This window comes from Carettochelys insculpta, chromosome 1, assembly GCF_033958435.1.
Source record: "Carettochelys insculpta isolate YL-2023 chromosome 1, ASM3395843v1, whole genome shotgun sequence".
Classification (NCBI taxonomy): Eukaryota; Metazoa; Chordata; order Testudines; family Carettochelyidae; genus Carettochelys; species Carettochelys insculpta.
In genome coordinates this window covers 328,976,889-328,993,163 of record NC_134137.1, presented here as the reverse complement: position 1 = coordinate 328,993,163, position 16,275 = coordinate 328,976,889, and the positions used below count along the sequence as shown (strand labels likewise).

The 16,275-nt window shown below is 42.2% G+C and overlaps 1 pseudogene; it reads left to right on the top strand.

Moving 5' to 3' along the window:
* The first annotated feature begins 6,627 nt into the window (after positions 1 to 6,627).
* LOC142018846 (E3 SUMO-protein ligase KIAA1586-like) lies at positions 6,628 to 14,214 on the top strand (annotated as a pseudogene).
* The last annotated feature ends 2,061 nt before the right edge of the window (positions 14,215 to 16,275 follow it).

Here is a 16,275-nt window from a genome sequence, read left to right as displayed (position 1 = left end):
GATGCTGAGGAATATTGGTCTGCCTTTTGTGGGGCTGTATAGCTTGAATGGCCTCCACCTAAATATAAGGGAAACCAACTTCCTCAGGGGCAGATTGACTAGATTAAGCAGAAGGGCATTAAATGGGAGGATAAAAAGAGGGTAAATATGAACAGTCATTTAGTACGCAATTGAGATGTGGAGAATAAATAGAATCAGAGAACCAAAGGACATGAAAAGGATAAGAAATTTTTAATTGCTATCTATTGATGCAAGCAGCCTGAAAAACAAATGAGGAGATGGAATTGTTCGCTTATGCACATACAATCAATCTAGTTGGTATTACTAAAACCTGATGTGGTGTTTCACATTATTAGAATGTTAAAATCAATGCTTATAATCTATTTAGAAAAGATCAAGCCAGCAAAAGGGAAGGCATAGTGGTGCTCGATATCAAAAATGGTATTATCTGTTTCTGAGGTAATACCATTTTTGACGTAAAATTATGCTGATGGTTTATGGATAAATGTCCTAACAGACTATAAGCCAAATCACCAAGGAAGAAGAATTTTTTTTCAGAAAAAAAGAATAACAGGGAATTGTTTAAGAACATACCCTCCCAAAGCCACAATCTCACAACTGAGGAAGAAGGCCATATTAGTTAACAAATGAGCCTGATTTAGAGAAGAAATGATGACAAATAGCTATATAAATAGATAACACATGGATGGAAAGCAAATGCATAGTAATGAATATAAATCAGAAACCAGGAAGTATAGAAATTTGGTAAGGGGAGAAAAGGGACACAAGCAAAAAATCTAACTGTTCTTAACTCTGCTGGTTTTAGAAAGTCTTGTAAGCATATTAGGAAATGAAGAATCATAATAGTAATGTAACTAGAGATGACACCTCCTTGAACTGGAAGGAACCTCAGGAGGTCATCTTGTCCAGTCCCCTGCCCTCTTAGCAGGGCCAATCACCATCCCTGATGTCTATTTGCCCCAAACCCTAAATGGTTTCTTCAAGGATTGAGCTCCTAACTGCAGGTTTAGCAAGCCAATGCTCAAACCACTGAGCTACCCCTCCCCCTAAAGAAGGCATTTGAGGTTGGCATGCTTACAGGCTTCTGGCTTCCTGCAGGAAAGAGAAGGTGCACATCTCTTGAAGGTCATCACCACTAGTCCATCATGGGCCATTTTGAAATTGTACATGGAGCTGAAACTGGAAGGAAAGCTTTTCACACTCCCTCCAAAACTATCCAGTTAGCTGCCTCTGATCAAGGCTCTCAAGATCACCTAGAGAGTGATTTTCTTTATACCATTAAATAGATAGATATTATTCTACTTATCTCAGTTCCATCTCTCATCACTGGGGAGTGACTAATCACTCAGACTTGAAACAGCAGGACAGCAGGGCCAATGAAATCTCCAAGGGCCCTGAATAAGTCACCAACAAACAGGCCTATTTAAGCATCTTACACAAAGGGTCATAGCCTAGCTATACAGCCTGCACATAGAGAACATTCAAACTAATAACCCAGAAAGAGACCAAAAGCACCGTTCACCAAGTTCTACTACCTCCAAGTATATAATCCATTGCTACACCTTCTGAAACCTTTCATGCCTCTGTACATGGCCAATGGATAGTCACTGTGCTATACAGTAGTGTACTATGATGCTATTATATTACTATATTCTGTATCCCATAAGTCATATTTCAAATACACCTTTTATATACTAGCATATTAGGAACATTGCTGTCTCCTAACATACCCGTTCACAATACAGGAAATGTTCCCATGAATAGCAATGACTCATTTTTAAATATTATTTTATTCTCTAATATGGTTTTATAGGTAATCAGCCAACACAGTGACAGTCACAATTTACATTCTGATAGATTGATTTTCAGTGGTGCTGAGATATCCCAGTTCTTACTGAAACCAATGGAATCTGAACGTAAAGATAACTTTAAAGTCGGGCCACATATACATGATACCTCTTCCATCCTATAGCCGTGTCTACACGTGCCGGCTACTTCGAAGTAGCTGCGCCAACTTCGAAATAGCGCCTGCCACATCCACACGTGGCGAGCGCTATTTTGAAGTTGAAATCGACATAAGGCGGCGAGACGTCGAAGTCGCTATCCTCATGAGGAGATGGGAATAGTGCCCTACTTTGACGTTGAACGTCGAAGTAGGGCACGTGTAGCTGATCCGCGTCCCACAACATCGAAATAGCGGGGTCCGCCATGGTGGCCATCAGCTGAGGGGTTGAGAGACGCTCTCTCCAGCCCCTGCGGGGCTCTATGGTCACCATGTGCAGCAGCCCTTAGCCCAGGGCTTCTGGCTGCTGCTGCTGCTGCTGGGGCTCCATGCTGCATGCACAGGGTCTGCAACCAGTTGTCGGCTCTGTGGATCTTGTGCTGTTTAGTGCAAGTGTGTCTGGGAGGGGCCCTTTAAGGGAGCGGCTTGCTGTTGAGTCTGCCCTGTGACCCTGTCTGCAGCTGTTCCTGGCACCCTTATTTTGACGTGGGCCACTTTGGTGTGTAGACACTCCCCTGCAGCGCCTACTTCGATGTAGTGCTGCCCAATGTCGATGTTGAACGTCGACGGCACCAGCCCTGGAGGACGTGTAGACGTTATTCATCGAAATAGCTTATTTCGATTTTGCTACATCGCTACAGAAATAAGCTATTTCAATGTAGCATTCACGTGTAGACGTAGCTTATATGTATTTGAGGGCTCCTTGTTCTTCAGAATAGGTATAACACCTTCACATGAAAGGGGTTACAGATGTTTGTCTATTGATATAAATTCTAAAATGATACTTTATGAAATCACAAGGGCTGTTTCTACACAGGCCACTTCCTTCAGAAGTGGCATGCTAATACATGGAGTGAAATATGCTAATGAGGCATGGATGCAAATTCCCTGCACCTCATTAACATAAGGTCACGTGATTTGGAGTCTGGAAGACGTTCTTCTGGGCTCCAAAATGCTGTGTAGAGGCACTGCCCCCAGGGGGCTTCCGGAAGGAAGTCCTTCTTCTGGAGGCCCCTTCTTCCTGAAAATTTTTGGGAAGAAGGGGCCTCTGGAAGAAGGACTTCGTTCCAGAAGCCCCCCCAGGGGCCGTGCTCTTACATGGCATTTTGGAGTCTGGAAAAATGTCTTCCAGACTCCAAATCACATGATCTTATCCTAATGAGGGGATTTGCATCCGTGCCTCATTAGCTTTTTTCGCTCCGTGTATTAGCATACCACTTCCGAAGGAAGTGGCCTGTGTAGAAACAGCCAAGAAGTCCTGTGGCACCTGAGCATTGGCCTGCTAAACCCACAGTTGTGAGCTCAGTCCTTGAGGGGGCCATTTAAAAATCTGGGGCAAATAGATTTAAAAAAAAAAAAAGGGATGGTGCTTGGTCCTGCCAAGAGGTCAGGGACTGGATCTGATGACCTCCTGAGGTCTCTTCCTGTTCTGTGAGATGTGTATCTCCATACAGTATATTATTATTACTAACAGATATTTTGGAGCATAAGCTTTTGTGGGCAAAGATCCGCTTCATCAGATATTTTTGCCCATGAAAGCTTATGCTTTCTGTTAGTGTCTAAGGTGCCACAGGACTACTTCTTGTTTTTGAAGATACAGACTGACTTGGCTACCCCTCTGATACTCTTTACCAAATCAGTAGTATGAGCACCTAAACACAAAAGAGCCATGCTTTAAGAGACACCAGAGAAATGGAAGTTCTTATGTTTATCAAGCTCTCCACTGCAACACAATCTGGTCCTCTCTGGTAACAGAGGAGGACCAGGAATTCTGTATACACTTCTCATGACTGTTTCTTTATAGTAATAAAAGATTAAAGCTTAACTTATAAAACAATGTACACATGCAATATAGTAGATTCTGCTTAATAGCAATGCTGATATTAGTAACTTTGGTTATTGGCAATACATTGCCACTAGCCATCCAGATCTCATCCCATTAACATCAGTGTTAATAGGATTCAGACACTAGCAAAGGCATGCTGCTTGTTATCAGAGCCCTACTGCAGTGAAAGTTTTTTCTGTAGCTGTTTGAAATGCATTATAGTTCCTTAATTAACAGTTTGCTGAAAAAAGACCCAGAAGGGGTTTAAAATTGGAAGAAATTATAACTCACTTAATTGGACAGAAAAATGGTGGTGGTCATGTCAGGACCCGTTGGAATACTTAGACTAGTAAATAGTTCTAGGAATAAATCTTAATTCGATAGAAATTAAATTCAGAAAATCCAATGTGGCTGACCAAAATGGTAAATGATGTAGTGGAAGATTCCATTTCTAAAGCATATAGTGACCAGTTACTTATGGCATAATTTTACTTCCTGTGACACAATGGTAAATTCCATTTTTGGCAGGGAATGACTCAGCAAAATTCCATACAGATACATGGGACTTCTTGTCACATGTTGGTACTGAATTAATATATGTAATCTTAAATGATAACTCCTGGAAGCTGATTGGCTGAGTCTGAATGGTGCAAGTCAAGACACACAACCTAAATTGGCATATGCTGATTGCTAAAAAGCTGCTTGGCTGAACCAGTGAATGAATTATGTTGATTAGCTGACCAAACCGTATGTAAGGGTGACAGCCAGCCTGTAATGGGATGGGGCCCTTGAAGGAGAGAAGAAACTGCAAGACAATTGTATGGAAGAAGATGTCTACACAGACACCTGGCACCTGGCATTGGCCACCGTCGGCAGATGGGATGCTGGGCTGGATGGACCTTTGGTCTGACCCAGTATGGCCGTTCTTATGTTCTTAAGAAGCCGTCTGAGAAGCAGCAGCAGCAGCAGCGGAACCCTGCACAAAAATTAAAAATTAAAAAAAAAAAAAAAGGCTGTCCACAAAGAAGCTGTAGCGGCAGCAAAAGCAACAGCAGCAACTGTAGAATTCTGCAGTGGTCACCACAGCAATGTCTTCCTTCAGCAGTGCTTCTGCTTCATCAGCAGGATGAAGACACCAGAAACAGACTCTGAGTGAAAGGACCAATAGACAAATCAGAGGGAATTAATTGGAAGACTGTATAACTGTCTATTTATTGTTAAAGAGTGTATGGGTTTTGCTTGTCAATATAACTGGATGTCTATGGTTTGAACGAGATCTTCTCTTACCCATTTAAACAACTAACGGATCAGCCCTTACTGGACATTTAGCATCAAGGATTTAGTATTGGAGGTTTAATGTTAAATGTTATAAAGTAATACACAAAAACAATAAGAAATCCTGTGGCACCTTATAAACTAACAGATTTATTGGAGCATAAGCTTTTGTGGACAAAGACCCACTTCATCAGATGCACCTTTGCCCACGAAAGCTTATGCTCCAACAAATCTGTTAGTCTACAAGGTGCCACAGGACTTCTCATTGTTTCTGCAGATAAGACTAACACAGCTACCCCTCTGGTAAAGTAATAAGTATATTGGTATTGCATTGTTTTTATGTACCACACTCCTATTATTACATTGTTTATAATTGATGTGCCACTCCACTTTTCAATTGTTTTTGCAGTGCTTTCACTTGCCAGGCTACTCCATTCTTTCAGTTGTAATTATTATTACATTGGTTTTATTCGGCATACCATTTTATTCCTTTTTAATCATAACCTTCATTCTAACCAACTCTGTTCTTCCACAATAGCCACTCATTTCTAAATAAAAAATATTTCTGGTTTCGAAGATTTACGGCTTGCTTGTCTATTCCCAATTGAAGGACTGTATCCATGTCCTTTCAAGGCAAATTTGCACTTCCTGTTGGTTAGGGTTGGCCACAACCTTTGGTTGCTGGTTTAAATAATTATAAAGTGAAGGTTTTAATTTAAAAGCATTGTATTGGATAATGTCATTGGCTACTATAATTGAATCAAAATCTTCCAGTAATGCCACGAAATTCACAGTGCACTTTGGTCAATTTCCATACCATAAGATTTTTAAAATTGTAAATGTCATGATTTCACATGCTTAAATCTGAAATTTAACAGTGGTATAACTCCTGGGGATTCTCACTTGAAAGAGGGTCATGGACAAGTTGTTTGGTGACTATAGGAGGGTTGCAGTACTACCACCTTCACTTTTGCACTGACTGAGAGTCTGGGTGTGAGGGAACAGGTACTGCCAGCAGCTGTACAGAAGCAAGGATGAGATAATATAGCCATGCTTATTTCTGTGCTGCTGCCTTCAGAACTGGATAGCCAGACTGGCAATTGCTGGCCAGAGGCCCAGCTCTGAAGGTGCAAAAGTAAGGGCAACAATACCATACCAGCCTTATTTCTGCACGGTTGCTAGCGGCAGCATGGCTTCATAGCTGGGTGCCTGACCAGCAGCCATTGCTCTCTGGCCACCTGGCTCTGAAAGCAACAAAGAAGTAAAGGTGGCAATACTGTGACTCCCCAGTCTCCCCTTTTTGGTTCAGGAACTATTGTTTCCTAAGCTCATGGAAGCTGTATAGTATAAGGTAGAAGTGTACAAAGAGCAGATTTCCCAGCCCATGGTGTGTTTCACAGTTATGAATTCAGTAAGGCCCTAATCATTAGTGTCTTATTTTTGGCAGAAGGGGGGCCATCGTCACACAGTTTATGAGGCTGCAATTCCAGAAGACAGCCCAGGAATGGACCCACTCTCCTTCCTTTGCTCCTCACCTCCCTATGGGCAGCTTGAGATTGCAGCCCCAGATGGAAGTGCTGTACGGGCCAATCACCCCTGCAAACAGCTTCCAGTGGTCGCAGCTAGAGAAGTGACAAGATGCTCTGCATTTTCTGAAAATGAGACCCCATTCAAGGAGTCTCAAGTTGGGTACTTACTGGGGCATCTTGAATCATGGCCTAGAGTCCTCAGTGCCCATTAACTTCATCCAGGTAGTCTTGATATGTTGTCCCGCTGCTGCAGAGTTGTGATGGTAGGGCTTAAGGAAATCTCTTAACCTTTCCTTCTCCTTAAATCAATATTTTACCTAGAATTTCTTACCAAATGGTGCTCCTCTTGCATATATGGGCGCCAGGACTTCAGAATTGAATATTCCCATCAAGGCACTATGAAAATCCATACAAATGTATTCTTCCAAAAGCTGTGCCTGGTTCTGTACAGGACAGAAAATAAAAGCAATTTATGCTGTTAATATGTGTGCACACACAAAAATGCGAGGGTCAAAGCTCATTAGCCAGTGGAACAGCTATGGCCAGAAGAAATTCAGAGATTTGTTTTGTTTCCATCGGTGTTCAAAGGATAGGAACAGTTATGAAAGCAGGAAGAGAAGCTGTCAAACAAATTGCATTGTGTAATGAAGGACACTTTAGAGAATAGAATATGGTTTGATTGCTTCCTGTCAGGTTTCATTGAGGTTGAATAGCTCTGGATTCAATATTTAAAAAGGACAAGATAGTTTGGTGACTAGTAGTAACCAACAAATCACCCTTTGAAAATAACGCACAGCCAAGCACTTAGAATGGGCCTTGTCTAGTTGCATAAGCCTGCTTTCTCACAGAGATTAATGGGACTGTCAAGCATTTACCCTTAGTGGCCCTTTGTCCCAGTTATGATAGCAAATGTGGCTAACTACTAAACTTGTTTTCTTCCATTTTTAAAGAATGTGCTGTGGGAGTTAGAACTCCTACTGCTTCTTTTTTGATGTCTGCAAAGTTAATTTGCACCTTGGAGCAAACTTCTATCACAAAGCCTGTATGAGAAACTGAAAAAATATGCTGAAAGCTTCCTCAAGCTAAACAACTATAGACAGTCACATATATCAGCATAGAGTAGTTTCAGCAAAATAGTATACAATTTATTTTTGGATTGTGTCTTTCAAACAAGAACTAAAGCCTCATCAAAAACATTTTATTTCATGGCAGCCACCTTCTACTGTCCAATTGGTAAGTCTTACCTAGTGGGTCTGAAGATCCTTTTGAACTCCAGCCTCTATCAGCAAAGATTTAGGAAATTTTCTCTTAAAAGGGAGCTCCTGATTATGAATAATGCATGTGCACTGCATGGTCCTTCACAAAATGCATCAGAAGATATGGCTCATGCGTCAGCAGGGTTCATATAAGACAATATCTTTCCCAACAACTTAGATCAAAATTTTTTAAAAAGACGCTGTCCCTACCATGAAAAGTCCATTAAAGTCATGAGGAAGAGTCCAATTGACTTCAAGGGCTTGATTCGGGCCCCAAGATCACATCGCATCCAATACTAAAGAGAATAATGTATGGAGATATACCTATCTCATAGAACTTAGACAAATTGGAAGACTGGGCTGCAAGAAATCTGATGAGGTTCAATAAGGACAAGTGCAGAGTCCTGCACTTGGGCTGGAAGAATCTCAAGCATTGTTACAGGCTGGGGTCTGACTGGCTCAGTAGTAGTTTTGCAGAAAAGGACCTGGGTGTTGTAGTGGACAAGAAGCTGGACATGAGTCAACAGTGTGCCGTTGTAGCCAAGAAAGCTAATGGCATATTAGGTTGCATTAAGAGGAGCGTTGCCAGTAGATCCAGAAAAGTGATTATTCCTCTTTACTTGGCTTTGGTGAGGCCGCATCTGGAGTACTGTGTCCAGTTCTGGGCCCCCAATTATAGGAAGGATGTGGATACACTGGAGAGGGTCCAGCAGAGGGCAACCAAAATAATTAGGGGGCTGGAGCATATGACTTATGAAGAAAGGTTGAGGGAACTGGGACTGTTTAGTCTGCAGAAGAGAAGACTGAGGGGGGACTTGATAACAGTCTTCAACTTACTGAAGGGAGGCTGCAAAGAGGCTGGACAGGGGCTGTTCACAGTGGTCACAGATGGCAGAACACGAAACAATTGTCTCAAGTTGCGGTTGGAAAGGTCCAGGTTGAACACTAGGAAAAACTTTTTCACTAGGAGGGTAGTAAAGCATTGGAATGGTCTACCCAGGGAAGTAGTGGAGTCTCCATCCCTGGAGGTGTTTAAGTCTCACCTCGTTAAAGCCCTGGTGGGTCTGATCTGATGGGTTTGGTCCTGCTTAGAGCAGGGGGCTGGACTCGATGGCTTTTTTAGGTCTCTTCCAGCTCTATTGTTCTATGATTCTATGAACTGGAAGGGACCTTCAGAGGTCATCAGGTCCAGTCCCCTACACTCACAGCAGTACTTATCACCAGCCCTGATGAATTTGTTTGTTAAATCTATTTGCTCCAGGTCCCTAAATGGCCTCCTCAAGGACTGAGCTCGCAACCTGGGTTCAGCAGCCCAGGGGTATCAAACCACTGAGCTATCCTTCCCCTCCCACCTGCCGTAGAATGACAGCATAAGGTGCCTCATCTACGTTTAATGAACAAGAGCCAGATACAATAGTAATATGGGTATTCAAGGGCCCAAGCAGAGGTCTCCTTCCTACCATCCCTGTAAATGCAAGTCACATTGGGTAAAATCCCACTTCCATTTATACCAGCCTATGGAACTGTACAGGCACAGTTCAGTGTTTTTTTAAAAAATTACAGGTTACCATTCTGAAAGTGGGGTAAGTGATGTATTGTGTCTCTCCTCTTCCTACCCAAGAGTAACTATTTTGTGTCGAGATGGCGGGAAGAGGCATATCCATTATGCATGGTAGATGTAGGTGGGCAGTGGGGCCAAAATAAAGTCATGACTGTAAACTGTAACGGCTGGCTGATGACTTCAATCTTTTGAGGTTTTGTGGTTATGGTGGCGAGGTTGAGCTAGGAACCATTAGTCTATAATCCAACTCTAAATTAAATGTTACCTGCACACATTTCTTTATCCCTTCAACCCCTGAGGAACACACACACACACCTTTACCCAATTCCTAGGGCTCAGGTTGTAACTCCCTGCAGGTCTGAAGGATCTTTTGCCACCGAAAAAGCTTTACACCGTAATATACTTAATTTCTGTTTAATAATTACCAAGCAAGCAGAATACATGCTAAGTACACAGTGTCATCCTGCCCCATCCTGATAAAGGCAGGCACACTTCACCTGCTGGCCAGACAAAATCAGTCTCTCTGGATGCTGCACCTCATGGTCATGCAGAGGAATTTTGGCCGCTCTGGTCTTAGGCTGTGTCTTGGAGGTGAGTTCTTCTCCCAGGTCTTTTCCTTCTTCTTCCTACTGTTTGTTTGCCTTTTTCCCTTCCCTTCCTTCGTGCTGTTTTCCTTCTCAGACCCTAATTTATGTAGTGAAATTTGAGTCCTGCATAGCTATACCTTGACCAATTATTTTAGTGTAATTTTATTAACCAGTCGTAACCTACTGTAACAGAATTACCTAACCCCATGGCCATGCCTAGACTATAAGCTGCTGCTGGCAGCTTGAAGGAAATGAGGGCTCACAAAAATTGGAAATGGCCTGCCAGCAGGAAACTGGCAATGTAGATGTGGTTCTGCCAGCAAAAGCCCTTTTTGTCAGCAGCTTCTTATGCCTTGAAAAACTCAGGCATAAGGGGCTGCCAATAAAAGGGGGTTTTGCCAGCAGAACCACACCTACACTGCTTGTTTCCTGCCAGCAGCAGCATCTGCCAGCAGGACTATCTTACACAAATATGCAAATTGACAATGTGAACATGCAAATGAGCAGGCATTTGCAATTTCATGAGCCCTCATTTTCATCAAGCTGCCAGCAGCAGCTTATAGTCTAGACACAGCCATGGGGTTAGGTAATTCTGTTACAGTAGGTTAAAGGAGAGGCTACACCTGCTGCCCATGCCTGTATAATTTAAAAGGGTCTGTTGCTCCTGGGCACCACCCTCCAGCTGGGTTTGCTAACAAATTGACCTAATACACCCCCAGGTTCCACCAAGTGAGGTAAATGAGTCCCAGGTCTCCTGCTAACACTGTCCGTGCTAGTGTGAGGTGTAGGCAGCAGACTTTCTAGTGACCTCCTCAGGAAGGGATAAGCCTACTGTTTTGGTGACAATCTCAGCCTGTAGCTTTCCAGAGCGAAGAAAAGCAATTAAGTAGAACACGTTTCTTTCCATACAGTCAGCCTGTTTTTTCAGACACTATATTTTCCACTGGCAAAGAAGGACTACACACCAATTTAGTTCTGTGTCCTAATGAGACATGAGCCGCGTCTACACGTGCCGGCGACTTCAAAGTAGCCGCGCCAACTTTGAAATGGCGCCCGCCACATCTACACGTGGTGAGCACTATTTCGAAGTTGAAATCGACATAAGGCAGTGAGACGTCGAAGTTGCTATCCTCATGAGGAGATGAGAATAGCGCCCTACTTCGACGTTCAACGTCGAAGTAGGGCACATGTAGCCGATCCGCGTCCCACAACATCGAAATAGCGGGGTCCACCATGGCAGCCATCAGCTGAGGGGTTGAGAGACGCTCTCTCCAGCCCCTGCGGGGCTCTATGGTCAGCGTGTGCAGCAGCCCTTAGCCCAGGGCTTCTGGCTGCTGCTGCTGCAGCTGGGGCTCCATGCTGCATGCACAGGGTCTGCAACCAGTTGTCGGCTCTGTGGATCTTGTGCTGTTTAGTGCAAGTGTGTCTGGGAGGGGCCCTTTAAGGGAGCGGCTTGCTGTTGAGTCTGCCCTGTGACCCTGTCTGCAGCTGTTCCTGGCACCCTTATTTCGATGTGGGCCTCTTTGGTGTGTAGACGCTCCCCTGCAGCACCTACTTCGATGTACTGCTGCCCAACGTCGACGTTGAATGTCGACGGCACCAGCCCTGGAGGACGTGTAGACGTTATTCATCGAAATAGCTTATTTCGATGTCGCTACATCGAAATAAGCTATTTCGATGTAGAATTCACGTGTCGACGTAGCTATGGAGAAGAGTCTCAAGAGCGATCATATTTTATTTTTCTGTTTCTTCCATATGACCCTCTCAAACCCTGCTTACCCCCTCCATTTTTGCATGGTTGTCACTTAGCATTTCTTTCTCTAGTAAGACAGCAGGGCATGCAGTTTACTTTGGCAAGACAGATACCTGCCCCAGAGAATAAGCCTATCAGCTTTTGAGATGTACCATACAGCCTGTACCACTGTGGCATGTGCCCTTGATATCAGAGCTTTGGCATAAATGTGCTGTAGGTGACAAGTTAGCAAACGACACGCAGTAGAAGGTGTGCAATTCAAATAACTTCCAAACATTTAAGTGAATATTTCTTTCTTTTAAAAAGCTTGCATCACAGACTGACTGGCTCTAACTCACATTAACTTAATCACTCCTGAGGAGTGCAACTCTAATTCTGGTAATCATACAAATGAAAGCTTGATAAGTAATACTGAGATAGATTTATCTGCTCTGATGTTTATGTGGTGAAAATGTTCTTTCAGTCTCTGTAATGCATTAAAAATAATCCTTGGGGGAAGCAAGTTTTGTGCTGTCTCTTTTCAAAAGAGCTTCCACAATAAGATGCCATCCAGACCCTGTTCTGTGGTCAAAATGCAATTTGAAGAGTTCAGAAAGAAAATATACTGGCTTTTTGCTTTAAGTAGTAAAATTGGGTGCACAGTATGTCATGACATTTCCGATGAAAGCTGCATTCTACAGATCTCTAAACTGGGCCTCTTGTGAAATATCCTCAGACAGAAAGACTCAAGAAACAGAGCAGTCCTCCCTTCAAAAAAATAAAAATAAAAATAAATATAAATGAACATAAGAGATCTGCAACACACATGGAGGATGAAAAAACTCAAGCCATGGCTACAAAAGAAACTGTTCTTAAGATGACTGCTAAAAGTGAAAAAGTAGCATTTGAAGCTACTGTTTGTGTATTCCATAGAGCCTACTATGCTGCCAAAACAAATCAAACACTCAGTGACCGTGAGAGCCTCACTGACTTACAGCAAATCAAAAGAATTGAAATGGGGCTTTTGTTGCATAGTACAACAGTTTGTGTAGATATAATTAATCATATATATAGCCACTGAAATGAAAAAGAAAATTGTCAACAAAATCATTAACAATAAGTAACAAAATACTGTACTTGTCAATGAATCAACACCTCTTGCTGGAAACTCATCATTTTTTGAAAACCAGTACGAATGGAATTATGAGGCCCCTTATATTTCCTCTGGATTTGATTGAGCTGCAAAATGCAACAGCAGAAGCCATTAAAGAAGAAACTTTAAAACGCATGTTACTTTGTGGGTTCACTAAAGAAATATTATTTGAAGTGTTGATCACCTTTTTTAGTGATGCATAAATGTGATGTTAGGAGTTAAAGCTGGTATTGGCAGACTACTACAATTGGACTTTTCTAATGTGATATTATGTCATTGCCTCAATCATAGACTAAAATGTGTTGTTGATGAAGCTTTCAAAGTCACTGGAGATACAAATGACTTTACAGCTTTATAGGATGCACTATATTCTTTGTAAACACAAACACCAAAATACTCATGAGTTGTGTGCTCCTGCCAGAGAATTACAAATAGTACTTCAAAAAAAAGAAAAAAGAAAGAAAAAGAAAAAATTTGATGAAGTATTCAGTTGAAAGTAGGTGCCATCAATATGGAAATCATTCATTGCAGTTTGACTAACACCCCATGCTTCGGCAAAATACTTCAGAGAGACCTTACAAGACTGGTCAAGGATAGGAAGTGAACATCTTAAATTTCAAGGACTGCACTCAAAGCTGTGTTCTGTAAATTTCTTCAGAAACCTTTCTTTAATGCTGACAGAACTGAAAAACTTGTCTGAGATGATACAAGAGCTTGAAGTGACTATTCAGAAAACAGATAACCAAATGAAAATATACCTCAAGAGAACTGAGAGTCTAAGCACAGACCTAGGAGTTCACTCTGAACCAGCCCAGAAGGCTGAACAATGAAAAAAACAGCAAATAAATGTTGCTGGAAAAAGTCCCAGAGTCAACTTGTTCCCGTTCATTCAAGCAGTCATTGACAATATGCAGACATTCACATCTGACTCACAGAAAGACAGTCAAAGCACATGCAAAGGAAGAAATTGTGATTATAAGAACTTAATTAATAATTTGTCAGTTTTGAATCCAGAAAATCCCCACTTGGGAGAAAAGAAAATGAGAGCATTAGCTGATCAATTGAAAATCACTCAAAAGGAAACACACTTGGGATTATGGAATTCAAGGCTTCTGAAGGAACAAAATATTCTTGGAAAATTTAAAAAAATCATCCTTGCAGTGGACACCCTTGTAAAAGGCGATTCAGTGCAATGAATAATATCAAAACAGTGAAACAGACCACACTTACCACTTATAGGCTACGTCTACACGTGAACGCTACATTGAAATAGGCTATTTCGATGAATAACGTCTACACGTCCTCCAGGGCTGGCAACGTCGATGTTCAACATCAACGTTGCGCAGCACCACATCGAAATAGGCGGTGCGAGGGAACGTCTACATGCCACAGTAGCACACATCGAAATAAGGGTGCCAGGCACAGCTGCAGACAGGGTCACAGGGCGGACTCAACAGCAAGCCGCTCCCTTAAAGGGCCCCTCCCAGACACACGTGCACTAAACAACACAAGATCCACAGAGCCAACAACTGGTTGCAGACCCTGTGCATGCAGCATGAATCCCCAGCTGCAGCAGCAGCAGCCAGAAGCCCTGGGCTAAGGGCTGCTGCACACGGTGACCATAGAGCCCCGCAGGGGCTGGAGAGAGAGCGTCTCTCAACCCTTCAGCTGATGGCTGCCATGGAGGACCCCGCAATTTCGATGTTGCGGGACGCACAACGACTACACGGTCCCTACTTCGACGTTGAACGTCAAAGTAGGGCGCTATTCCTATCCCCTCATGGGGTTAGCGGCTTCGACGTCTCGCCGCTTAACGTTGATGTTAACATTGAAATAGCGCCCAACACGTGTAGCCGTGACAGGCGCTATTTCGAAGTTAGTGCCGCTACTTCGAAGTAGTGTGCACGTGTAGACACAGCTATAATGTAATTGACATTGCTATTCATTTCATATGTGGGACTTCCTTATGCCCAGTGGAATCAGATGCCATGTGAAATTGTGGCTTGGAAAGAGCCAACATGCACTACATTCATCTCAAGACGTGGCATGACAAGAACAGGCAGAGCAGAGAGACCAGCTGCATGGGACAATGTGGGAGTTTCTACAAAACCAGTTCAGGCTTTTATCCCAACATTGAAGTTTTATATTGATAGTAGCTTCAAACATCAAAGTCATGCAAACAGTTCCTTGAAGTTAAGTGAGTAGCAGTGGCAGTGAGAAGTGCTTTTGCAAATACAACCAGATTGGTAAGAAATTCAAGTTACTTTCACCTGCAGTGTGAGTCATGTTGTGTCTTAGAAATTATAGATTGCAACTGAATGCAAAGGACTGGATCCCATACTTCTTCTACTTTACATCTTGAGTGACACCACTGGCTTCAGTGGAGCTACTGTGAATTTCAGACAAGCCTAATGAAGAGATTTCAGGTATTGATAGTACTCTTGAGCTTGCTTCTGATAAATCACTAAGATCTGGCTGAAGACACAATTTATTACACTGCCAGCAGCAGAGTATGAAAGCCACCACACCACCATAAAAGTTTGGAGCATCCATTGAATGCAAATTAGTATCTATAGTTCTCAATTTAATCCAAACTATGTCTTTGAAGAGAGAATTAGAAATTTCATAAATATAGACCTTTGCCAACATTTCTAGGCCCTGCAATTAAGGCAGGATCACAATGAGAACAGTTTTTTTGGTGGTGTTTCTGTAATTTTGCCTCCAGCCCACCACAAACAAACAAACTGGAGCACATGAATGCACTATTTTTGTACTAAATTAATGCATTATTTTCTTTCTTCAAAAAAAGGGTTGGTCCAAATTTTATTAGGCTAATATTTGGATCAGATCTTATTTTACCCAGTTAGTTCTCCCATCCCTAGGTCCAAGTATATAGCCAGCATTAAAGCAGGGTAGAAATTGATATGAAGTCAATGACAGTGCAGGAGTCAGATATTATTTTTCCACCGCTGACAGCAGTAAACTTGGAAGTGCTAAATCTAATTTAAAAGTTTAGTTTAACATATCCCCATGATTTTTACACAACTTTTGAACTTTAGGATTGCTGTGCTGAGAAAAATGGGTGCTTAAGACTTCACGACAAACAACTTACTGCCTAGAAATTGCATTTCAATTGAAGTTTTCCCCAAGAGGAAAAAAAAGTGCATTATTATTCACTGTGTATGAGTAATACAAATAACAGCCAATGAAATAGGCCATAAAGGGAGAGAAAAGGGAAAGAAAGACTTTATAGAAGAAAGAAATTATTCAGAAACATTAATACTTACCCAGCATTTTAATAAATTATTTCTGTGCTTTGAAGTAGAGGCCAAAT